Source organism: Podarcis pityusensis, assembly GCF_964106645.2.
Source record: "Podarcis pityusensis genome assembly, chromosome: 6".
Lineage (NCBI taxonomy): Eukaryota > Metazoa > Chordata > Lepidosauria > Squamata > Lacertidae > Podarcis > Podarcis pityusensis.
The window spans coordinates 31,514,967-31,540,631 of NC_138030.1; the positions used below are offsets into that span (position 1 = coordinate 31,514,967).

At 39.7% G+C, this 25,665-nt stretch overlaps 1 protein-coding gene across 7 annotated transcripts in view; it reads left to right on the forward strand.

Moving 5' to 3' along the window:
• PPFIA4 (PTPRF interacting protein alpha 4) overlaps nt 1-25,665 on the forward strand; it is a 116,034-nt gene that overhangs the window by 1,365 nt on the left and 89,004 nt on the right. Inside the window, exon 2 of one of the 7 annotated variants that reach the window (XM_081010580.1) lies at nt 10,795-10,881. The exons of the other annotated variants lie outside the window; for them this stretch is intronic. The gene's annotated coding sequence lies outside the window, so the exon portion shown is untranslated. The remainder of the gene's footprint in view (nt 1-10,794; nt 10,882-25,665) is intronic. 7 annotated transcript variants of the gene reach the window in all.

Genomic DNA, 25,665 nt, shown 5'->3' on the forward strand with positions numbered 1-25,665 from the left:
CTGTATTCCTTCCTAAAATATGAATGATATGCTTTTTTTTGTATATATGATTCCTATGAAATAGGAGCACTACACCATGGAACATTTGCATACTCAAAATACTTGGATCCCTCTCTTCTTAGCATTGCCATAATTTCCAAAGGTGATATGCAAAATGGCCCCTCCCTTTCCAGTACTTGTCCCGAATATCTTAAAATGAAGCCTGAAATAAGGAGGAACAGATGGATGTGACAAATGGTTGAAAGAAACACAAGGGGAGAGCATGATAGTACAGAACAAGAGAAACAGCTGTCATAACACACCAGCTGCTGAACCATTCTTGAGCATTCTGTAAGCATCATGGTTGCTTTTAAACTGTATGTATACACACACACACACACACACACACACACAGAATTAGACAAAATAAGTGATTTCATCTACACTCAGATGTCACAAATGAATGCCTAAATGAAACTATGCCCCTTGCTTTTTAGTATCAAGTAATAAAATTCAGTCCTACATAAAATAAAAATGACAAGGTTGCAGCCTCCTACTCTAGCTCTTTAATCTGAAGCTTTTTTTAAGTGCTAGGAGTGTTCTTTCTATCCATGCACCTAATACTTGCAAGCTATGTGGGGTCTATTGGTGAGGCCCCTGTTTGGACTTCCGGAGGCGGCGCCATCGGCAATGGCGGATTCCCTCTAGTATTGAGGGAATAGCTCCTCGGAAATCGGGTCTGGCCGCTACGGCGAAGCGGGGACCCCCTCGAAAACCACAGGCAGGTGAAGCCTGTGACTGTGGGACTCGGCGGGCACCTTCAGCGCTCCCCCAATTTGCAAGGGAACCCTGCGAGGGGCTCCGGAGCGAAACGGGGGTTTGACGCGGTGCTGAGAGTGGATCGCTACTTCCGTGGAGTGAAGCCGCGCAGCTGTTGCCGGAGAGCGCTGACCTCTTTTCCTGTGACAATTCGGCTATTAAACAACAACCCGTGAGTAGGTCAAGCTTTAAGATTGGATGCTAAAGGAAAAAGAAGGTCAAATTTGGTACCGAAGCGGCAAGGTGCAAACAGGAAGTCCACCTTCCGTTTTGTATATAGATCAAAGCAAAGACTGTTTAAGCTAAGACCGGGAGAGGTGCGCTAAAAGATTCAAACCCAAACGTCAAATAAAAAGAACTCCCTCCCTGAATTGAGAGGGGAGGGAAGAAGGGAAAGTATTTTCTGCCTGTTAAAAAATAAAAAGGAGAAGGAAAAAGGGATATAAGACCACCACTCAATCCTTGGGAACAGATTGCCAAGACTAATAGAACTGTCGTTTTGAGAGCCGCACTATTTATGGACAATGTAATTCTTTGATAGCCAACTCTGCATGTGAGATACTTTGGACTTGAAACTGTTATTAACGTTGCTGTAGGGGGATTTTTGAAGAGTTGGGAAGATACTGACTGTTATTATTACTGACTGTTACTGTGTCCCCCTAGAGGCTCACTGAAATTGTTACAATTGGCTGGGGAATTTTCCATTTCTAACCAGCCAGGGAATTTTCCACTGCAAAACAAGCCTGATCATGGGAGTGACCTTGACTCGCAGACAAAGTGTTATGGAGGAAAAGACAACAAGATCGGGCAAGGTTAGACTCCAACAGACCAGTGCAGCATTGCAACAGCGCAGAGCATCTGCATCTGGCCCTCCTGTACCACAAGGGGAAGACCCGGCACAAGCGGGGGTAAAAGGTATGACATCGGAAGAAGGATTTACTTCAGTTTTAAGTAAAATTTATGAAACTTTAGATAAATTAAGTAAACAAGTTACTGAAGCGACAAATAAAATTGACCAGAACACTATAAGCATTAACAATTTGGGGCAGAAGGTAAACTCAAATACAGAATCTATTGAAAAATTGCTGCAAGAATCTGCATTAAATCAAAAGACAGCTGAGGAAGCAAAAGAAAAAGCAGTGGCTGCAGTGGAAAAGATAATACCGATATGTAAACAGCTTGGAGACCACCAGTCACAGCTTGGGGCCCATCAGTCACTTTTGTCTATGATTGAATTGAAGGAAAAGCAGACCAATCTGAGGATTAGGGCGGTACCTGAACTTGAGAAAGACAGCCTAAGTGATTTTCTAACACAGGAATTTGCAGACTTCTGGAAACTGGATGATAAGCAAGACTTTAAGATAGTAAATGCTTTCAGACTTGGAAGAGGAGGGAGAAAGAACAGGGTGAGAGACAGTTTGATCACCCTTCGATCAAAAGAAGAGAGAGATAAAATATTGAGTCTGCACTACCAGAATACTTTAAAAATACATGAATCAAGAGTGGAGATATTTAAGGATATTCCGAAACATCTTTTGGACCTTAGGTCTAACTACGGAGATTTGGTGGCCCTGTTGAAAGGTAATAGAACCATCTTCAGGTGGGAATTCCCCCAAGGCCTTTCTTTTACCTTTAAAGGTAAAAAGTTTAAAATAAGATCAGTGGAGGATAAAGAAAAATTTCTGAGAGATCACGAAGAAGACCTGCAAAAAGGAGTGGAAGAAGAGCCAAGAGCCCTAAGACCAGGAACATTAGACAAAGTATCACCACCTTCGGGATTGGACAAGTTAGAGAAAGTGATACCACCGTCAGAACAAGAGGATTTATTGGGAGCAGTTGGAGGAAAAATAAATTAAATACACCATGTCTCTTAAACTATTAAGCTGGAACATTCATGGACTCAATTCCCCGGAGAAAAGGAAGAAAGTCTTTTATTTATTGAAAAAGGAACAATTGGACTTGATTTGCTTACAGGAAACACATGTGATAAGGCTACACAGGAAAATATTGATTAATAAGAGACTGGGCCAAGAGTTTATTTCATCGGACAAGGTTAAAACGCGAGGAGTAGTCATTTATGCAAAAGAGAGCCTATCACCGAAATTTGTTTTTAAAGATGACCAATGAAGATTTGTAGCAATTGAAATTCAAACACAAGGAGAAAAATTTCTGATAGTAGGAGTATATGCACCGAATGAGGGGAAATCTGAATTTTATAAGAAGTTGCATGAGATTTTGCTGGACTATATGGACTACAACATTATTTTGATGGGAGATATGAATGGAGTGGTATCCACAAACATGGATAAGTCGCAGAGACAGGTAGTTACTAAAGATGGTAGACTACCAAAAACTTTTTTTGAATTGACTGACAATATGGATTTGATTGACATTTGGAGAACTAGGAATCCCTTGGGTAGAGAGGGAACCTTCTTTTCTGAAGCCAAAAAGACGTGGACAAGAATTGACCAAATCTGGATAACTAGAGGACTGGCACCTAAGACTTGAAAAGTAGAGATCTGCCCTAAGACGTGCTCCGACCATAATGCCGTGAAAATGGAGATGAAATTAACACCAACCGGTTCCTTCAGATGGAGGATGAATGACACCTTGTTTAGAGATCAAGAGGTTATCAAGAAGGCCCAAAAAACTCTGAGAGACTATTTTGAGATAAATTTGAATGCTACCGTGGAAAAAAGAGTAATCTGGAACGCAAGTAAAGCAGTTATGAGGGGGTTTCTGATTCAACAGAATTCATTAAAGAAGAGAGCTCAAAATGAGAAAAAAGAAAAAAAATTGGAAAAAATAAAAGAGGGCGAGAAGAAACTGAGAGTGAAGCCAAATTCACAAGAGATTCTGAGAGAAATAAAGCTACATCAAGTGCAATATATGAAGATGATGAATCAGGAAATCGAATGGAAAATTAAACAAATGAGACAAAGGACTTTTGAATCGGCTAATAAATGTGGGAAATTGCTAGCTTGGCAGATGAAAAAAAGACAAAAGCTTAATACCATTGCCAATTTGGAAGTGGATGGAAAGAACATCCAGAATCCAGTGGAAATTAGAAAATGTTTCCAGAGGTATTTTAAACAGTTATATACACAAGGGCCTCAGAAAGAGTTTGATATAGACCAATTTTTGAAAACAAATGGATTACAAAAAATCTCTCAAGAAAATAAGATAATGCTGAACTATAAAATTACGGAACAGGAGGTAGAAGGTGCCATTCAGAACATGCAGTTGGGAAAATCTCCAGGGCCGGACGGTTTAACCTCAAAATACTCTAGAACTTTGAAGGATTGGATAATTCAACCACTAAAGGAGGTTTGCAATGAAATTTTGCAGGGGAAAAAAGCACCAGAGTCGTGGAAAGAAGCATATATCACACTTATACCGAAAACTGAGTCTGAAAAGACACAACTTAAGAACTACCGACCCATATCCCTGTTAAATGTGGATTACAAAATATTTGCTGACATTTTGGCCAAAAGGCTAAAAAAAGTATTAGTGGGAGAGATACACAAGGACCAAGCCGGCTTTCTCCCAGGCAGACATTTGTCTGATAACACGAGGAATATAATTAACATTTTGGAAAAGTTGCAAGTGGACATTAACACCAAAGCAGTTTTAATTTTTGTAGATGCCGAGAAAGCCTTTGACAATATTTCTTGGAGCTTTATGAAGAAAAATCTTCAGGGGATGGGGGTCAGTCAAGGGTTTGAAAATGGTATAAGTGCAATTTATTCAGAACAAAAGGCTAACTAAACTAATAGTTAACAATGTGGTGACAGAGGAATTCAAGATAGAGAAAGGGACACGACAAGGCTGCCCAATTTCTCCATTGCTTTTTATTTCGGTCCTGGAGGTCTTGTTAAATATGATTAGAAGGGACCATCTGATCAAGGGTATAAAGGTCGGAATTAAACAATACACATTGAAAGCTTTTGCAGATGATTTAGTACTGACTTTACAGGAGCCAGAATCTAGTACTAAAAGAGTATTAGAACTGATCCAAGAATTTGGTTATGTGGCAGGATTTAAGTTGAACAAGTTAAAAACTAAAGTCCTTGAGAAGAACTTAACATCGATTGAGAAAGAGAGGTTTCAGAATGAGACAGGTTTAACAGTGGTTAAGAAGGTGAAATATTTGGGGATTAATATGACAGCTAAAAATGGGAACTTATTTAAAGACAATTATGAAAAATGTTGGTCGGAAGTGAAAAAGGATCTAGAAATATGGTCAAATTTGAAGCTTTCCTTGTTGGGTTGAATTGCTGCTATAAAGATGAATGTATTGCCAAGAATGCTGTTTTTGTTTCAATCACTACAAATTCTGGACAAAATGGATTGTTTCAAGAGGTGGCAGAGAGATATTTCTAGATTTGTCTGGCAGGGCAAGAAGCCCAGAATAAAACTTAAAATATTAACTGATGCAAAGGAACGAGGGGGATTTGCCCTGCCAGACTTTAAACTTTATTATGAATCAGCAGCATTCTGCTGGCTGAAAGATTGGCTGCTTCTTGAGAACACAGACATTTTGGATCTAGAAGGTTTCAATAATGTTTTTGGGTGGCATGCATACTTATGGTACGACAAGGTTAAAGCACATAAAGCATTTAAAAACCATATTGTCAGAAAAGCATTGTTTAATGTCTGGACAAGATATAAAGACTTACTTGAAAACAAAACCCCAAGGTGGTTGTCACCGATGGAGGCAAAGGCCCTGAAAAAGCTCAATATGGAGGCCAAGTGGCCGAAATATTGGGAAATCTTGGAGCAAGAAGGAGACAAATTGAAATTGCAGAGTTTTGAGAAACTAAAAGATAAAGTGCGAGACTGGCTTCATTATTATCAAATAAGAGAGGCTTATAATTTAGATAAAAAAATTGGCTTCCAGGTGGAAAAATCAAAGTTGGAAACAGAACTGTTAGATCCTAAAACAAAGATACTTTCAAGAATGTATAACTTGCTGTTAAAATGGAACACTCAGGACGAGACGGTTAAATCTGCTATGATTAAATGGGCACAGGACGTTGGACATAACATTATGTTTGCTGACTGGGAACAGTTGTGGACCACAGGTATAAAATTTACGGCATGTAATGCTTTAAGAGAGAATATTATGAAAATGATATACAGGTGGTACATGACCCCAGTCAAGCTTGCAAAAATCTATCACTTGCCCGACAATAAATGTTGGAAATGTAAAGAAACTGAAGGTACATTCTTTCACCTTTGGTGGACGTGCCCAAGGATTAAGGCTTTCTGGGAGATGATTTATAATGAATTAAAAAAGGTATTTAAATACACTTTCTTGAAGAAACCAGAGGCCTTTCTCCTGGGCATAGTCGGCCAATTGGTGCCAAAGAAGGATAGAACTCTATGTATGCAACAACAGCAGCAAGAATACTTGTTGCAAAGTATTGGAAGACACAAGATTTACCCACCCTGGAAGAGTGGCAGATGAAGGTGATGGACTATATGGAATTGGCGGAAATGACTGGCAGAATCCGTGACCAGGGAGAAGAGTCGGTGGAAAAAGATTGGAAGAAATTTAAAGACTATTTGCAGAAATACTGTAAAATTAATGAATGTTAAAATGATGTTGGAATGGAAATAAGTGGTTTTGGTAATAAGGTTAATAAGAATATGCAAATATAGATTGTTATATGGATGAAAATATATTGTTATAATAGGTTAAGATATAGAGTAAAGATAAATGAAAGAGGGTAAGGATTTGCTGAAAGGATTTTGTAAATGGGAATACAAAAAGGGGAGGTGTGAGGAGGTCAAGGAAATAAGTAAATGAGCCTAAAGATATTGAAAAATGGATTTTTTCTTTTTCTTTTTCCTCTCTTTCCTTTTTAGCCATCTGTTTTTTTGTATTTTGTATTTTCCTTTTTCTCTTTTAGGTCCTTGTTTTTTTGGTATTATCTTAGGTTCTTGTTTTATTGGTATTATCCTTGTTATCTTTTTTCTTTTTCTGTTTATGTGTAATCTTTGGTTTAATTTTCTTAATTTTTTAAAACCTATGTTTATTGTAAAATCCTAATAAATATTTTATAAAAAAATAAAAAAATAAAGAAGGCCTTCTAGCGCAGTCTCAAAAAAAAATAAATATTGGTGATGCCCCTGTTAATCACCGTAGCCTAGTGTGAATGGATGAATAGGGTTGGCATAGGTAGCAGAGACAAATTGATTGTAGCACTACCCAGCAGTGCTTACTGCAGTGGTTCTCAAACTTTTGTTTCTGGGCCACACTTTCAGAATAAAAATTTGTTCATGCCACAGTGAATATTTTATTGATACGAAATACATGGGAAAATAAAAAGAAACAACTTCTAGCAGTGATTTATAACATGACTACTCTATCATATGATCATGGGGCATCCAGAAAGTATAAAACAATGCAGATACTTAAGAATCTTAGAGTTGGAAAGGACCCTGAGGATCCCCTTCAATACAGGAACCTCACTCAACATGTGGTCCCCCATTACGTTTGAAACCATATCAGACTGCTTAGCTTTGCAAATGTGCTAGCAGTTTCATTGCTGCACCACTAAGAACATGAATCATTCCCAAAATATAATATTGATTGTCCTTGAATCTTCTCACCACACTTGCTATCCTCTCCTGCCACACCAGCATGATGCTTCACACCCTTTGAGAACCAATGGCTTAGTGTCTCACCTCTGCTTCTAGCTTTCTGCTGCAGCCAAAGGAGAATATGCTTTCTAGACAAGCTCTTGGTCTCCTGAAGTCAAGAAACAAATGGGTTGAGCTGCTTGTAAAACAACTCATCTGTAATATCAACAATAAAGAAAGACTGTCTTTTCTGGCAGTGCATACAGTACTTTTATTCTAAACATGGACTTGGTAAAACCAATGAGGGGAGTGGGCAGTCTAGCAATTGTCACTAGACAGAAGGGAGATTGTACCTTTTGTCTTCCATAAAGAGCACACAACAAGGAGAAGAACATCCTAGGCTCAGTATTCAGGGAATGAGCAGCTGCAAGGACCTTATTTCCCACCTCAGTTCCAAAAGACCACCTCAAAAGTTTTATGCTCATAGGGATGGAGTGACTGATAAAACGATTAAAGATCCAAGGACCTCTGAGTAGTTGCATCACCTTAATCTTAGCAAGAACACCAACAGATTAATCTAACTTCCAGCTGCCTGTTAAAAGTGTACTCATTGCTTTCCCACTATCAAACTGATAGCTGTCATAATTCACTCTTCAGCCTTGTGGGTCTGTTGTTTTAGATTGCAAGTCTGTTTCAGTTTGATTTATGGATAGCAACTATTTAATGGAGGCTCTTTAGAAATAATAATTGGAGAAAGAATGAAGTAGAGGTCTTTCTTTGGGCAGAGTTTTGTATATTCTGGGCTCCAAAAATCCAAATATTTCATACACTCAATTAATGTATACTAAGAAAAACAGAATTTAGTTTTGAGTTTTTGTTAAACATGACTTAAAACATGATCCTAAGCATGTTTCTCCATTAGTAAATGCAGGGAAATGTACCTTGCAATATTGCCCTCACAGTGTGTTACACAAGTATTCAGGTTTCTATAGGGTTGCAAAACTTTTTTTGGAAACCCAGCCACCTGAGTTGTGCCATATGGGTCCCCCTTTCTATTCTGGGTGTTAATTTCCTTGCCTTATTCACATTTATAAATAAAAAATGGATGGTTGTACTCTTTAAGATATTGGGGACTACTAGAACTTGGTTTCTGAAAAATGAGATGGGCATAGTTCGGTGGAAGAGTACATAATGTGTGGCATTTCAAGGTGGGATTAGGAAAGGCCTGTGTTTGAAACCCTGAAGGGTTGCTATCAGTGTAGAACATGGGTAGGCAAACTAAGGCCCGGGGCTGGATCTGACCTAATCGACTTCTAAATCCAGCCCTCAGACAGTCTGGGAATCAGCATGTTTTTACATGAGTAGAATGTGTCCTTTTATTTAAAATGCATCTCTGGGTTATTTGTGGGGCATAGAAATTTGTTCATTCCCCCCCCCCCCAATATAGTCCGGCCGCCCACAAGGTCTGAGGGACAGTGGATCGGCCCCCTGCTGACAAAGTTTGCTGACCTCTGGTGTAGACAATACTGTACTAAATGAACCCATGGTTTGATTCACTATAAGGCAGTTTCTTATGTTTCTGTGACTTGTATCACATGTGCAAAGCTTAGAAAGGCACCATGTTGGCTACCTCTGGCTTAGGCACAGCAGTATCTAAGCCAGAGGTAGCCAACATAATGCCCTCCAGATGTTACTGGACTCCTGTTCCTTTCTTGCCTGCCTACCACGAGTAAAATAAACAAGTTCATAGTGAATATACAGTGGTACCTCAGTCTATGAACAGTCCTGTTAATGAACTATTCGGGCAACAAACTCCGCAAAACCGGAAGTAGGTGTTCTGGTTAACGAACTTTACTCCGGAAGACAAATGGAAGCCAAACAGTGGAAGGGCACCGGTGGCAGGAGGAAAAGCACGCCTCGGTTTAAGAATGCTTTGGTTTAAGAACAGACTTCCGGAACGAATTAAGTTTGTTGACCGAGATACCACTGTACTTTGGATTCTCATATTTATTTTTGTTAAGGTGATTTCAGTTAAAAGAATTAAGGTGATAAAGAAAAAAGAAGGAAAAGTGAGAGGGATTCTAGCCTTATGTCTGCATCCTTGAAATTTAAATTCATTGGGCTGGATCCAGACTAAGTTAGATGAACTATGACAAATATGTCAGGACTGATTTGTTCCATTGATTTGAATAGCAGATATTCAGTTCACTTAGTCTGGGTTCCCCTCATAGTTTTCTTGTCTGAAGACAATTCTCATCTCTTTCTTGAGAAGGTAAGCGCTGGAGTATATTGAAATCAAGGCTGAAGGTTGTATCTAAAGCAGTGCCAGCAGAGATTTGCTGGTGTAGTGATATTTCCATTTCATTTTTTTTCTTTGTGTTCCACCCAAAATATTCTCCAGAGGGTTCCCTTTGGAGCTGATTTTGAGGGCACATGTAGTACAAGTTCTGTTCTGCTACTGCAAGTCTCTTATGCTAACAGAATGGAAGCATTGGATACCACTCTATATTGGCAGATTTCTTGGAGGAATTAATCTGTACTATAATCTGTGTAGCTATCAGCTTGTTGGGCTTCCAAGACTTTAGGATAATTCTTTCAAACTAGTTTTTAAAGCCATATATTTACATCAGATTATGAAATAATCACTAAGTCAATCAAAATAGTAACTGGGTTGCTAAATCTGAATGTGTAATCAATAGAAGATGGCTAGCTTTCTGTAGTGAGAGAGCTGCACATAAATCCTTACTTCATGCCTAATAAATTAAGTCAGATTTGTTAAATGTTAAATAAATCTAATTCTTGCTGCAGTTCTCCTTTCATAGCAATTCTAAGGTTGGAGAAATTTCAGGGTTTTTCATGTACTGACTTTCCATAATGGCGTGTTTATTTTATTTCTATCTGTTGCAAAGGCACAGAAAATGAATGCAGTTTAATTTGCTGCACCATGAAATAGTTCTTTGCAGTATTTAAGAACCTTCTCTGCCTGTTTCCAATGTTAAGCATTCTTATGTTTCTAGGAATGAGACATTGCTTTCACTGAGACATTATGCTAGTGTTGAAATTGCCTGTACTGCGGATTCAGGCCAGTGAATACATGTACACATTTCTAGAGTTGCCTAACATATTAGGAACCTAAACTTCAGACTAGATTTCATCTTTGTCTTCAGTCTTTACTGTATTAGTGTTTGCCTTTGTACCAAATCAGCATTCAAAAATACCAGAGATGGTGAAATTGTGGCCCACTTTATGTTGTTAGATTCTAACTCCATAGCCCAGGAATCATGACCAACGGTCAGGAATGATGAAAGTCGTAGTCTAACAGCATCTGGATAGTCAGAGGCTTCCCATACCTGATACGGATATTTTAAAATGAGTAATAAAGGAAACTTTCTCCCCCTTTCCACACAGCATTTCAACAAACTTTTCTTTGAATACATGCTCCACTTCTCAACACCATGGAACGTGTTTCCTGGCAGGTTTGCAACTAGCAGGAGGGTGAGCAAAGATTTTTTTCTGTAGCAAGGCTGCTGCCCTGCAGCAAAAACTCTTCTCTGCATCATACATACACACTCCTGCTTGTTTCATGAGTATGGAAATCATTATTTTAGTAGTCTTTTCCACTAAGCCAGTAAAGATGTATGGCCTGTTTGTTTGTTTATTGCTATTTTCTCTTAGATATTAGATAATTGTTGTTTTGTATATTTACCGTATTTTTTGCTCTATAAGACTCACTTTTTCCCTCCTAAAAAGTAAGGGGAAATGTGTGTGCGTCTTATGGAGCGAATGCAGGCTGCGCAGCTATCCCAGAAGCCAGAACAGCAAAAAGGATGGCTGCTTTCACTGTGCAGCGATCCCTCTTGCTGTTCTGGCTTCTGAGATTCAGAATATTTTTTTTCTTGTTTTCCTCCTCCAAAAACTAGGTGCGTCTTGTGGTCTGGTGCGTCTTATAGAGTGAAAAATACGGTACTTCTATAAGTAACTTTAAGTATTGCATGTTGTTGTTGTTATTATTATTAAATTTATTATCCACCCTTCACCAGCAGGTCTCAGGGTGGGTTACAACAGTTTAAAATTCAGTATTAAAAACAGTTAAAATTAATTACAGTCACAGAAATAGGGTGGGTTTTGAAAACACCATCTCATGTTTCAAAGGCCAGTGTAAAGATTTGCTAAAAGCTGTATAGTGAAGGGACCACACACATCTCAATTTAGGGACTGCCGCAGAGAATGCATTCTTCTGGGCCACCTCGTTTCCAAATATCTAGGGTTTGGTAACTACCAAGTGGGCCCTCTCTTCTGATCTTAACATCCAAGGTGGTCTGTAGAGAAGGAAGCAGTCTCACAAATTCAGGGCTTTAAACAGTAACCAAAGAACCTTGAATTGGGCTTTGAAATGAACTGCCAGCCAGTGCAGCTGTTTTAGAACAAGGGTTATACGAGTTCTAAAGGTAACCCCAGCCAGTAATCTGGTCACTGCAATTTGAATCAGTTGAAGTTTCAAAGCTGTTTTCAAGGGCAGCCCCATGTAGCCACATTGCAATAATCCAGTCTGGAAATGACCAGAGCATGGAGTACCATGACCCAAGGGCTCGTCTGGACTGCCTTTTATGCTACCTTTCTAGGTACAGGGCCAAGCTTTAAAGCTCCATGTCCAGGCAGTTTTTGGTTTTAGTTTTTTGTCTCAGTGCTTTCCCCAGGAAAACCATGTTTTACCATTGAATCAGAACAAACAACATTTTAAAAAATCTCATAGTTGCAGTGTAGACTAGTGGAATTTAATACAAATTAAAGAAAAAAATTAAAAGATAAATTAGAGTCTCTTGAAATCACCAGTTATTTAGCAAGCATATGAAGCAAAGAGAATTCTTTGTTGATGAATTAGTAGATAAGGGAACTGATAGATATTACTAAATTTTATACATTGAAAAGAGTTTAACCTGCTGATGGTAGTTAAGAGAATTATGTAGTTATGAGATCATTTTTTGAGGCAAGGGAACTTCAAAGTAAGTGTGATTAGTATGTTCCATTGAAAACAGTGGGAAAACAGTGGGAAAACAGTGGGAAATGTGTGTAGGATTGACATGTATTAGTTGGTGTTAAAAAATTATTACAAGTTATGCTGTTAGGCAAGACCTGGGGGTACAAGTCTAGGACCCCACTCAGCAAAATTAGAGATGTAGTATGTCAGTAACACCAAGGCTCCCTTGGGCCTGGCATATCCTGAAGTATATGAAATTATAGAAACTCATCTAAAGAGCAGGCTCTTGTGAGTCTATTTAGTCAAGAGACTAAAATTACCTAACTAAACCATGAATATATGCAATTAATTGTATAATGGCACTCATTGCCACAGAATGTGATTGAAATGAGGCTCTGGTAAATTGGCAAGAAGGTTGTTCTCTGGCACATAATTGAGTTCTGAATATTTCCTCTTGATAATAAAATGTGTGCGTTCTCTACTTTGAAAAAAGATCATAATTCTATATCAAGCGTAATTCTGTGGCCAGAATGAATTAAAGAATTTAATGTCTTTCTGCTTATTTTCAATAACGTATTCTGTTTCCAACATTTATGAGATGAGGAAGGAGCTTGTAGGACACTGAAGCCCTGTTGCTGCCCCCTGTCAACAGTTTATGGTATTTAACCTTGCAACAACTCTACCTCTAGCCTACCATTAATATTTTGTAAGGGCTAGGAATGGGCTTTTCTAAAATTTGAACTTGAGAATCTCAGTATGCTAGATTCTCTGTTTAAATATAATCTTCAAGAGCATATGTGTTATACATCCTGCTCAGGTAAAATTATTTTTCTGTGCTCCTCTATAATGAAATAACAGCATTCAAGTGAGAATTTGGCACCTAGCACAAAGTTAGATGTTTCATAAATAACAGCTGGGGCTGAGGACTCTCATAGTTGGTCATGGTGCTGATCATATATGGCATTACTTATATTCTATATAAAATGTATTGTCTCAAAGCACCCATTTCTATGTTTCAGTTCCTGTGTCAATCACAATTCTCCACCCAACTGCTTTAATTAGTTCTTCCCCAACTGATTGTATTTGAATTGTCTTGCAGTATTGGGAAGATCTTACTTGTCACCACTGGGTTTTGATCCTGGCCTCATTTAAGTGGTTTAAGCAAGAGATTGGCACTGCATTGCAACCCTTATGGGATGATATAGTTATGCTGATTATTTTGTCACCATTTGATTTCCCCAGTGTGTTGTGTTTTCTTTAGTACTGTCTTTTGTGAACAGTTCCCACCTTTCAATTCTAATTCTTTCTGGTAAGGGAGTGTTAATGAAGCATTGAGTCACACATGTGCTGCTCTGCAGCTGTATTTATGCTTGATCCCCCCCCCCCTTTGAAACTTTTCACTGGTTCTATTTCAGTTTGGAGAGCATAAGTACTGTGTCTTCTGATCATTATGTTGACTCTGGCCTGGCTTTGATGAAACAATGCTGTTCGCCATGACACTGAAACACTATTTTCCATACCTGCCTGCCTGGGTCGTAAGATCTTCAGTTGAGACTCTTTTCCTATGTATTCACAAACAAGAGAGTATTTCCTGTTGTAATATCCCAGCTTTGGAATATCTTCCCCTAAGAGGTATGACTGGCACCAGTCAAGAATGTGTATATATTCTTTTTGTATACACAGAAAGCCAAGCAGAAATCTGTCTCACCTCTGAATGGATATTAATGGGCAGAGCAAAAGGTTTGTGGGTTGTATGATGAAATATATTGAATTACACTGCTAGGTGGTATAAAAGCTATAGCTGCAAATTAATACTAAGAGGTTACGTACTAAGCATGCTTATTCTGGAAACACTTGACTTTTAGAATTGGACACTTGATTTAAATGGATTCACCCATTCATTTATAGTTTGATATGCCCTAATCCACCAAGCTGTGGGGGCATTCTCTAAATTATAATGATAATTCTTTTGACAAGAATTAGTTTTGTATTTCCCGATCCATGGAAATAATATGCTTTTGAGGTGGCCATAACTGGATTGGTGGAATTGTTTATATAGTTAGATAATCTTTGCACAAAGGTTGAATAGTTGCAGTATCCCCACGTTTGTAATCTAATACAGTTTGAGGTTTCACACTATGCTTTTGTGAATTGTAGAGCAATGGTATTATGGTAGTGGGAAATACTGTCAGACGAGGATAGTGGGTGGTGAAATTATAGTCTTAGTAGGGGCTACTGTTATGTAAGTCCAGGTCCCTGAAGAATGTATGGCAGGAGAGCTCAACAAATAACATTGTACCTAAACTTTGCTAGTTCAGCCATGAAATACTACATTGCAGAAGTATTGCTTTGAAGTCCTAGATATTATCTTTGCTTAATAACAGTTGCTGCCCTCAGTATCACCGAGCTCTGAATTAGTTGTTGCTAAAGTGCAAATCTTCATGATCTAATTATGTTTATGAGCAGACAGATAGTCCTGCTCATATTCTTCTTTCCACACTTCCTTATACCAGTGTTTTGTAGCAGTGGTTTTGAAACTTAAAACACATTATTTATTTAATTTAAAATAATTTATATTTTGCTGTTCCTGGGGAGGTCAGAGCAGCATACATTAAAAACAGTAAAACAATGTTATAGCCAGTGCCAAAACTCATGGCCATTGTACCTTTTCATTGTAGTTATTTTCCTGAATGTTAGCTCCCTTACCTTGACAGATAACAGTTTCTTCTCTAGCACAATTCATAAATAGCATTGCATTAATTAAAAAACAAAACACCTCACCCCTACTTTGCACTGCCCAAGCTGTTCAACTCTAGGGATTTTTCAGGCAGTTAAAGAAATTACAGCAAAATATTTCATACCCTCAATAGGATTATTTCTAAAGTAAAGTGGGGAACTATGCTTTCTTTCTTATGCCATTCATTAATATAAAAAGCAATATCTTTAGAATATATTTCTCTGTAATTATCCACATAAGATCTGCAGCTAAAGTAGTCACTTGCTTATAAAGGGGTGTTTTGTAATGGATTATTATTAGTATCTGGAATTAGCAGTGAGAGCTTTTTCAGCCATGCTTTCCATCCAGTACTCCTCAATTAAAAAATAAAACGCATGACTGTGACAATGGGTAGATTCTTTGGCACCGAGACTGACTGGGAGACTAAGTTGTTCTTAAAACCAAGTATTCTGATTTAGCTGGCTGGAATATGAGGGGATAGGGTGTTGTTCAAACTGCTGAAGAGTAAATGTTGGCTGCATCCCTACTTAGCATGCATCTGCAACCATGGACGAAGGAATGTTTAAGTTCTGAAGTGTCTCAGACTTCAGCTAGTGTCAAAAACGTCAGCACTGAAAACTGAGAAGCATAAAATCTGTTAGCCAGTAGAGATTGCCTAGAAGGCTAGATCATTTGGACATTGTTCAGCAACCCCAAAGCAGCTTTGGTAGGTAGAGCAAGCATGCATGACGAGGGAGCAAGACTGATGGTAGTAGAGTGCAGTTTCTTTTCTTAACAAGTATCTGACTCTCTTTGGAGTTTTGAAGAATTCATAGTAAATTATTGCCATCTGAAAATTAACTTGCTATTTTATTTGAGGATATGGTTGTAAACTCTTAGCAACTCATTTTAGTTTCTCTTACTATTTTACTTACTGTCTGAGGTCTTTACCCCCAAAGCCTTGACTTTTATTTCTATATTGCTGAACTGATCAACAGAGAGCTCCAGTTGTGTGGAGCCCATGCAGTGTGGAGTGGGATTGTACCTGCTATCTCTGACCACTAGGGATGCCTGATAGCCACACATTGAAGATAATGTTGGAAAAAGGCCTATGCACATACTCCAGTATGCACAGGGCTGGTATATATTATGGCTGAACACACACTTTGATTCTGAGGGGTGGCAATCATGTGGATTGGGCCTGTGAGTACTGGATTCTGTACTTTCAGCATTATTACTATTTTGAGTCAGATGGTTGTACAAATGAGCTGAGACGCCAGTGGACATTGTGTGGGTTTGACACACTTTTATGATTCTTTTTATTTTTTGTTTTCTGATAGAAACGATTAAAGCCAATTTTGAATCTAACAGCCACCAGATTTTTGAAATTCATTGTATATATTCAGTAGGGAGAAATATTTTGTCTCTCTGAGTTCCAGCATCATGTTAAGCATTTTGGTGGGCAGATGCCTAGAATATTTCAAGCCCTGCACAAGTCCATGTCTTTGCATGCAGTCAAGAGTGTGTGCCGTTAGTTGGTGTCTTGGCTAGAAGAGCCAGTTGAGCACTCTTTTTGGTTTTTTGTTTGCTCATTCCAAGACTTGCCTGCATTGAGAGAACATGTTCTGTTCTTGCTATGCACATTAGAGAGAAATCTACAGTTCACAAATGCTTAATGCAACATTTGCACTGCTAAGCCTTGGTCTGTCAAATTGCTTGTAGGGTATGTTAATTTTTCAAAATTGGGACAGATTCTTTAGTAGTGATTTTGAGATAGAGGGTTCCAAAACAAGTGGTGTTGTATGCCAGTGAGCATCTTATTATTTAATAATAATCAGCTGAACATTGGGGATGTGAAGCTGCATTTCCCCCTTGTGCCTTGACTTAAATTTGCTAAACATTTTACTGATGTCATTATTTGTTTCAGACACCATAGGGAAAACAAATTTAGAGTTTTATGTAGAGTTTTAGGTATTCTTTTCACCCAACCGTTTACTGGTTTCGGCTAGAGGACCTGGGACACAATGTTAAATGTCTAGGTACCCAACAAGTGACGTACTTTATCAGTACTTTTTCTTATCAGCCAACCTTCAAGTCTGCTGCTGCTGCTGTTGAATGCCAGGTTGGCTCTGAATAAGATATCCCTCATCCATGATCCAACTGTGGATGAAGAGCTGATCTGCTCTGTATCACTGAGTCCTGGGTGGGTGAGCAGGGTGGTCTTATCCAGCTATTCCCACCTGTGTACATGGTGCAGCATCAGGGCAGACTTGAGGGTTGAGGAAGGGGACGTTACTGTGGTCTATAGAAATTCAGTCTCTGCTGGTTTACTGCCAGCATCACTGCCCAGCAGTCGAGCTTACAGAGCTCTTCTCGAAGGTGGTGTTGAGGACTCAGACTGGTGGTTTTGGGGGGACTTCCATGCTAGGTGGTTGCAGTGACAGCAGAAACCACAACTGAATTTCCTTGTCAGAATCTAAACTTTAGATCTATCACCTGTCATCTTGGTCTATAAGTTAATGAAAACAAAACAAAATACTGTTCCAAATTATCTTTATTGAGTCTCATCTAGTGAATAAGAGAGGCAGTTCTGATCTATGATGCTTGCCTTGGAGACTACAACTTCATTTTTTTCTTGGCAAAGGATTCTAAGATTCTAGACTCATGATAAACTGATGTTGATGAGACAGAAGATAATGACACTGACCAAAGCATCTTTGGGGCACAGGTAGATTTTTATGCTGCTAGGCACAATGGTCTTCTGACATGGGATCAAATTCCATGTGGCTCTTTCTGCTTTTGATTCTTGTGACCACAGAGCAAATGTGCCTGTTGTTTGCAGGGAGGGTCATGGAGTATTTCTAAAGTTTATTCAGAATCTCCTCCTTTATTAGTTTGTGTCACGGATTCCTTGCCACCTCCGTTCTTCATCCTCAAATCTTCTTCTCCAACTATCTATCCTTCATGTTTGCCCTTCAAGCCGTTGCTTACTCTATACTTTTCTCCTTGTCCTTTAGCCTCACTATGTCCCACACAATAAAAAAATTCCTTCCAGTAGCACCTTAGAGACCAACTAAGTTTGTTATTGGTATGAGCTTTCGTGTGCATGAACACTTCTTCAGATACCGCTCATACCAATAACAAACTTAGTTGGTCTCTAAGGTGCTACTAGAAGGAATTTCTTTATTTTGTTTCGACTACGGCAGACCAACATGGCTACCTACCTGTAACTATGTCCCACACAGTACCTCTTTTCCATATGCAACTTACCCTGTATGTGGCTTTGAAAACTAATCAGTTTGACAACTTTGCATTCTCTCTGAAAAGCCAGGCTGCAGTTTTCTTAGTTTCCCTTTTTAATTTCCCAAATATTTCACACCATTAGCCAAACTGTTCCAAAGGCTTTAGTGCCACAGGCATAATACAATATACAGTGGTACCTCGGGTTAAGTACTTAATTCGTTCCAGAGGTCCGTTCTTAACCTGAAACTGTTCTTAACCTGAAGCACCACTTTAGCTAATGGGGCCTCCTGCTGCTGCCGCGCCGCCGCCACGTGATGTCTGTTCTCATCCTGAAGCAAAGTTCTTAACCTGAGGTACTATTTCTGGATTAGAGGAGCCTCTAACCTGAAGTGTATGTAACCTGAAGTGTATGTAACCTGAAGTGTATGTAACCTGAAGTGTATGTAACCCGAGGTACCACTGTAGATTTTAAAAAATGCTAATAAACCAGCATGTGTTAAAAGAACAGTTCAAGTGTTATGTTCCTGGCTTCATAAACCATAAACTATGGTTTTGAAGCCAGGAACAAGTATTGTTCATGTGGTCTCTTCCCCTTGTTCACTAGTGTTGACTTGGAGATCTTCCTTTGTTTTGGATTACATGCAGAGTGGGGAACTTTGTTTTAAAGAAACAGGATATCTGCTTTAAAACTGGTGCACAGTGGCAGGACTCTCAGTCCTGTTGAAGTTAGAAACTTCATAAACTGTCTTCCATGGATTATGAAGTTAGGAATATTATGTCTGAACCAGCCCCTTAGTATGTGTCTTGTTGAGGCATTAAAAGCATGTTAATACATTGCTTGTTCTGTTAAAACTTTAAGTGAGCTGTAACACCCTATTGTTACCAGTCCTCAAGGAAAATTTGTGTGAACAAATATGTTTTGACAGAGAATGCTAATCTGTGTTAGTAACACAGTGTACTTTTCTAATATAGACAGTCCCCCACTGCTGCTGCTTCCCAGCAGCTCTTTTCAGAATTCTCATTTGCAACCTGTATGGCACCATAGAGAATTCTCCACAGTATTTCTGGCATGGAGCATCACGGTGCTCCTTTGTATTTGCTTTTTACTCATTAAACATATTTTAATCAGGTGGCCTTCCGCAAATACTGTGGAGCAAGAATTGACTACAGTTTCCCCACCTAGGCTTAGAAGCCACATTATCTTGCATTAACAACATATGTGTCTCTTTTTCCTCTGCTGGTGAGGAAATGTGCATGCCTGAATCCACCATAGTGGCTCTGGAGACCTGCAGATAGTACAGGATTTTTTCCTGCAATAATCTGGGCACAGTTCCATGTGAACAGACCACTGTTGTACATCATCTGTTCCCTCAGTGTGGGTAACAGAAGATCACAATCTGGTCTGTGAATACTGCATCCAGATAATTTTGAATCCAAATTCATCGCCTGCCACAAGAATTCAAACTAAAAATACTGTTAGCAGTGCTATTAAATAATTAAGAGTAATCATGCTGCATTCATACAATGAAATGGTTTCATAGCTCCACATCACAGCCTGATGGCACCTGGTGTAGCTCTGTTTCTAAAGCTAAGTAAATTGAAGCCAAGCTAGTCCTTGGTTAGAGACTAACTTGGAACCCCATGTACTCTGCTCTGAACTCATGTTGGACATACGCTAATTGCATATGAATAAAAATAAATGGGAAGTACCGTACTTGAAGAACTTTCTGTGGAGTCAGCAGCACCTTGTAGCATCTGACTCTTCATACAACTTCCTGTGTGCATGATCAGCTTAAGTGTAGATCTTCTACTCTGTAATGCACACCATTTTAGCAGAACACTAGCAGCTATGTGTTCTGAAATTCAGTATAGGACTTCAAATTTTCTGAAGTAATATTTATTTCTGTGATCTGTAAATGATTTAGAAATGCATAAGGATATATTTTTTTGCCACTCTGAACATGCTTAATGCACTCAGACTTCTAGGGATATTTCCCCTTTTTTATTTTAAATAAGTTTTATAAAGAAGATACTGGTTGGACCAGTTACTGGAAAATATATGCTTTGAATTCTGGGGAAATATACTTGTTGCCCTCCAGTGGTTAGTTGAATATTAACACATGTTTGGACATGGGCATGCATACCTTTACCTTCTAAAACTAGTATGTTAACCCTGAAGCAAGCATATTTGCCTTTTTCAGCTCACTTGCATTTAGCATGGTGTGGCTGCCTTATATGAAGGATTGTAAACTAAATAATTCGTAAAGTTTAAAACAGGTCCAGTCATTCTATTTAGTACTCTCTTGGCACAGCAACCTTTCAGGACATTGCTGATGATGGCCTTAGAAGCTGAATGCATGTTACTCATTAACTACTCCAATAATTGCATGATGTTGAGAGTGTGAGGTGGAAATTGGCTAATTGGCAGGATTAGCACTTCTGCTGATTTCTGGAAATCTAATAGTTAAACTACATCAGCAGAATCTGACTGGAAACAGAACTGCTACCTGGTGTGTAATTGGAGCTTTTTGAATATAAAAGTGCATGCTACAGTGCTGGGAGTTGACCTTCTATTTTTATTTGTTACACGAGCACAATCTGTAAGCATGTAGCCAGCACTAATATCTTAGAGCATCTCTCTTTCCATGAGTTCTAGAAAAGATAAGCATTATAGTTCCTTGTGTGAGTTATTTCCCAACGAGGGGGTGGCTACAGGGTGTTGACATGCAAATCTGCTCCACTTCTCAGTGGGGAGGAGTTGCGGTGGATCACGTGGCCACCCACTCCCCACTGGGGGCAGGGGACTTTGTCCCCCGTTGCCCGGGGGATCCCGGCCATGTCAGAGCCCGGCCAGCCAATCCGCTGGCCGGGGTGTGTGTGGTTGGGTCCGTTTAAGCTGAGGTGCAAGCCGGAGGGCTTCCTCTTTGGCTCACTTCCTCAATCACCCGCCCTCCCTCCCTCCCTATTTTGCAGGTTTTAGGCACTGGCCTTGCTATGGACCTTGGTTGGTCGCCGTTAAGGGGCCTGGTAGGAATTTTTCCACATGGCAAATTGGCACTGGCCATTTGGTTTTTGCCTACCTCGTAGCAATCGTCACAACTTTGTTAGGGTTGTGGTTAGGCATTGTATGACCTTGTGGTGGGGGAGGGGAGGTATGACCATCACCTGCCCCTCCAAGCTTAAGGGTATTCTGTTAAAGGAATCCGGGGGTGTTGATCTTGTCCGAAGCCCGGGTCAGGGGCTAGGGCCATGACACGACCCCAACGGGAACACGAGGGGAAGCTCGAGTTGGTATGCATTGACAGGGCTCCCCCTTCCGGTGGTTTACCCTTGCCGGACTTCCTGCTCATCGGGCAGGAGTCAGATATAGTCGGGTCCATTCGATGCCTAAGCCAATACCGCTCACATTCTGTAATCAATAAAGTTGAGGGGGTGGCTATGGGATCTTGACACGCAAGCCCTATTGTCCCTTCCATCTTGCTGTTTTATGATAATGGTATATATACTTCAACCTAATGATCGTCATCAAGCTTTTGAGTTATCCTTTGGCAAACATTACAATGGGGAATCCTGAGAATGTCACTGCACAGTGGTACCTCGGGTTACATACGCTGCAGGTTACATATGCTTCAGTTTACAGACTCCGCTAACCCAGAAATATTACCTCGGGTTAAGAACTTTGCTTCAGGATGAGAACAGAAATCGTGCAGCAGCAGCGCAGTGGCAGCAGGAGGCCCCATTAGCTAAAGTGGTGCTTCAGGTTAAGAACAGTTTCAGATTAAGAACAGACATCCAGAACGAATTAACCCGAGGTACCACTTTACTGCTATTTCTCATTGCCCCAGATCCCAAAGTTGATCAGCATGTAAAGCTCAATTTGCCCCTCTTAGTGCTTTTAGCCTTCCCAGCCTCTTCCAAACAATGGAAGGTATCCACTCAAAATTATGTTGGCTAGGCCAGAGTTCAGCTATGTTAGATTAGTTTTACTACTTTAGGCATCTCAGTGTAAGCTTTGCTTTTTGGATGGATGCCTAAAGATGTGGGAATAATGACTATTTTACACAATTAAACTATTTCCAGGGGTGGGCAACAGTTATCCTTATGAGTAGTTTTCACACCTGTGATGAGAACAAATGTCAGAGGATATTCAACCTCTAGATGCTGTTCCTGAGATGGCAGAATCTGAGAACAGCCTCTTGATTTACAGTTAAGCACATCTGTGTGAGAAATGCTCTCACAAATGGATTTAAAATAACACAGGACTTAAAAGACTTAAGATGAGAAAAACTCTGTAAGATAATGTCATCTAATGAGCCCTGCAGACATAACATAATGGAGCCTTATAAGTCCAGTACAGTGGTGCCTTGCAAGACGAAATTAATTCATTCCGCGAGTATTTTCGTCTTGCGGTTTTTTCGTCTTGCGAAGCACGGTGTCGGAAAAGTTTTGGAAAAGCTTCAAAAATCACCAAAGTCTTCAAAAACCTCAAAAAAGGCTACCACACCGCTTGCTATGTGTTGCTCCTCGAAGTCAAGTCGCAACTATATTAACGGTTTTAAGAAAAAGGAAACAAACTTGCAAGACGTTTCCGTCTCGCGAAGCAAGCCCATAGGGAAAATCGTCTTGCGAAGCAACTCAAAAAACCAAAAACCCTTTCGTTTTGCGAGTTTTCCGTCTTGCGAGGCATTCGTCTTGCGAGGTACCACTGTAATTTACTTCTTCAAATATTAACCGTAAGGAAGTTTTAAACCCAACATTCAAAAAGTTTATTTATGTTCCTTGGAGTGAAATTAGCATTGTCATTTTAGCAAATAACAGAAAGAGCAGAGAAATGATTCTTATGTCAGTTCTGAAGGATTTCTTTTGAGATAAGTCCACCTGTTCATTTGATAACTGTACAAAACCAAATTCTTATTTTAACTAGTTTTAAGCTTGCTTTGCTATTTGTTACTACTGCATTGCTTGCTGACTACTAGGGTTGTTTTGTTCAAATTAATTAGTCTTCTATTCTTTTTCATTTTCCAAAAATAAATATTACAGACGTGGTAATTTTTTATTTTCTTATTCACCAGTCATAATTGTATCTCACAACAACCCTGAATGGTAGGTTAGGTTGAGAAATGGTTACTGGCCCAAGGTTGCCCAGTTAGCTTCATGCCTGAGTGGAGATTTGAACCCTGGTCTCCCAGGTCCTAGTCCAGTACCCTGACCACTATACTACATTGGCTTTCAAAATTAGGAAAAGGTTTGCAGCTGATGGTAGAAGAATAGTTAAGGAGGTATATGGAGAGGTGCAGAGGGGGTTCAGAAGGAATGGTTTGGGGGTTGCTGCTGCCCCCACTATCTACCTCTGAGGCAGCTAACTGGTTTACACTACTTACATAGTAACATATGAAACGGACTTCTACTGAGTCACCATTGGTTTGTTTAGCTCAGTATTGGCTATGTTGGCTGGTAGAGGCTCTCCAGGATTTCAGACAGGATTCTCTCCTAGCCCTAACAAGAGATGTAGGGGATTGAATCTGGGACCTTCTGCATGCAAAGCATTTGCTCTGTTACTGATCCAAACGGCTTGACACTGCTTTTTGGTGTCAAGACATTGACAGTTGGAACATTTCTGCATTTTTGTGTGGATTGTCTGTATTATACCTTGAAGAAAACAAATGTTGTTTATGAGTGTATTTATAGAAAACTAGTTTAAACTCAAATATGCAGCTGTGACATTTGTGATCTTCTTTAGTGCAGAATGTTTCTCAATCCAGACCACTGCATATGTTGGTTTTCATCTGTTACTGATGATGCACTTATTAAATAGCCAAACCATGTCTAGATCTGCTTCTGCTCGTGTTTGAGAAAGCACTTTTGTTACAGCAGAAATAAATCTTCTTGTACCTTTAAAAACAACAGATTTATTGTTACTTCTTAATTGTAGACCAGAGCCCACTTAATCAGAGAAAAAGTGTTACTCTTGGCAGGCAGAGATGAGATAAGGGCTACAGAAAAATGGGACAAAAAAGGCCAGGACACATAAGAGATACATAAGATCCTATGTCTCTTTTGACTTTTAATGTATCTGCTGCACTTACGTAATGTTAAAAATATTAACTCCATTTAGGAATGTAGCAGCTAAATTAGTTTGTGTTGCTAGGAAGCAAACAGCAAAATCTGTTATGTAGGTCTCTGAAGAGAATTAACAATACACAACATAAAAATCAAATAGGTGGTTCTTGTCATAGTCATAGAATTCGTTTCCCAGATAGGGAAGAAATCCTTTTGCTGCTACAGTTGTTGCTGTTACTAACCTATCCAGGTGCTTGGATTTATTTATTAAATTTATATCCTGCCCTTCCTCCCATAGGATCCCAGGGTAGTTGCATGATGCTCAAGACACTGGCGGAGGAAGAGGCTTGCGGGAGGAGTGCACCACCCCCGGCAGCGTGATCCTGGCGGGGTGCCATTTCGGCTGCTCCCCTGCCTGTGCTGGGTGCCACACCCCTACGAGCGGTGCGCCACACCCCTATGACGTGCACCACTCCCCTACAGGTGGTGCGCCATGCCCCCGGGACTCGTGCCAGCCCCGCCCATGCCTTTTCTCCGTCCCCTGGTGCCAGAGCATGAAGCTCCGCGACTGGCTCAGGAATGTAAATTCTGATTTTGAAGTGGACCTTTGATGGCCTAATGCATTAAGAATAAACACTCAAAGCCTCATTTGGCTTTGTTCCACTTTTATGCTTAAGAGCATATTGTGCTACCGAGAACAGAATTAATTGAACAGAGTACTGTACTTCTGTGCTACTAAGGGAGCCAAACATCTGCTAAACCTTAAGGGCCAGAGGTAGGAGAATCTTATGACTCATTCATTCCTCCTTTAGCAGACAAGAATGTGGCAGGTTGTCGGTCTGTGTTAAAGACAACTCAGAAAAACTCAGACTGGAGAGACTTGGGTCCCAAGGAGTTAATGTTCTATAGATTATCCCTGCATTTCCAAACTAGTTTCGGGTTCTGTAGTGGCAGCTCCTGCCTTATCCATGTAAAACTTTCTCTCCATAGTGGCTTTTTGTCAGATCTTGGAACAAACTCTCTATGCCAGGGAGATCAATTAACATGACCTCTAGGAAAGTAAGAATATTATAATCTAATAGATAAGAGTGAGGGTTATCTAAGTGTGTATTGAACCTCTTGGGTAGTTAAGTGCTTATAATATGTTATATACAGATAAATGTAGAATGAGCCTTCTGGAGGAATTATTTGGATGTCAAGGGGTAGGCACATGTCTCCTGCTGGCAGTAATACAAAAAAATATATTCATATGGTGCAGTTTCCTTATGTGAATCTTCTAGTA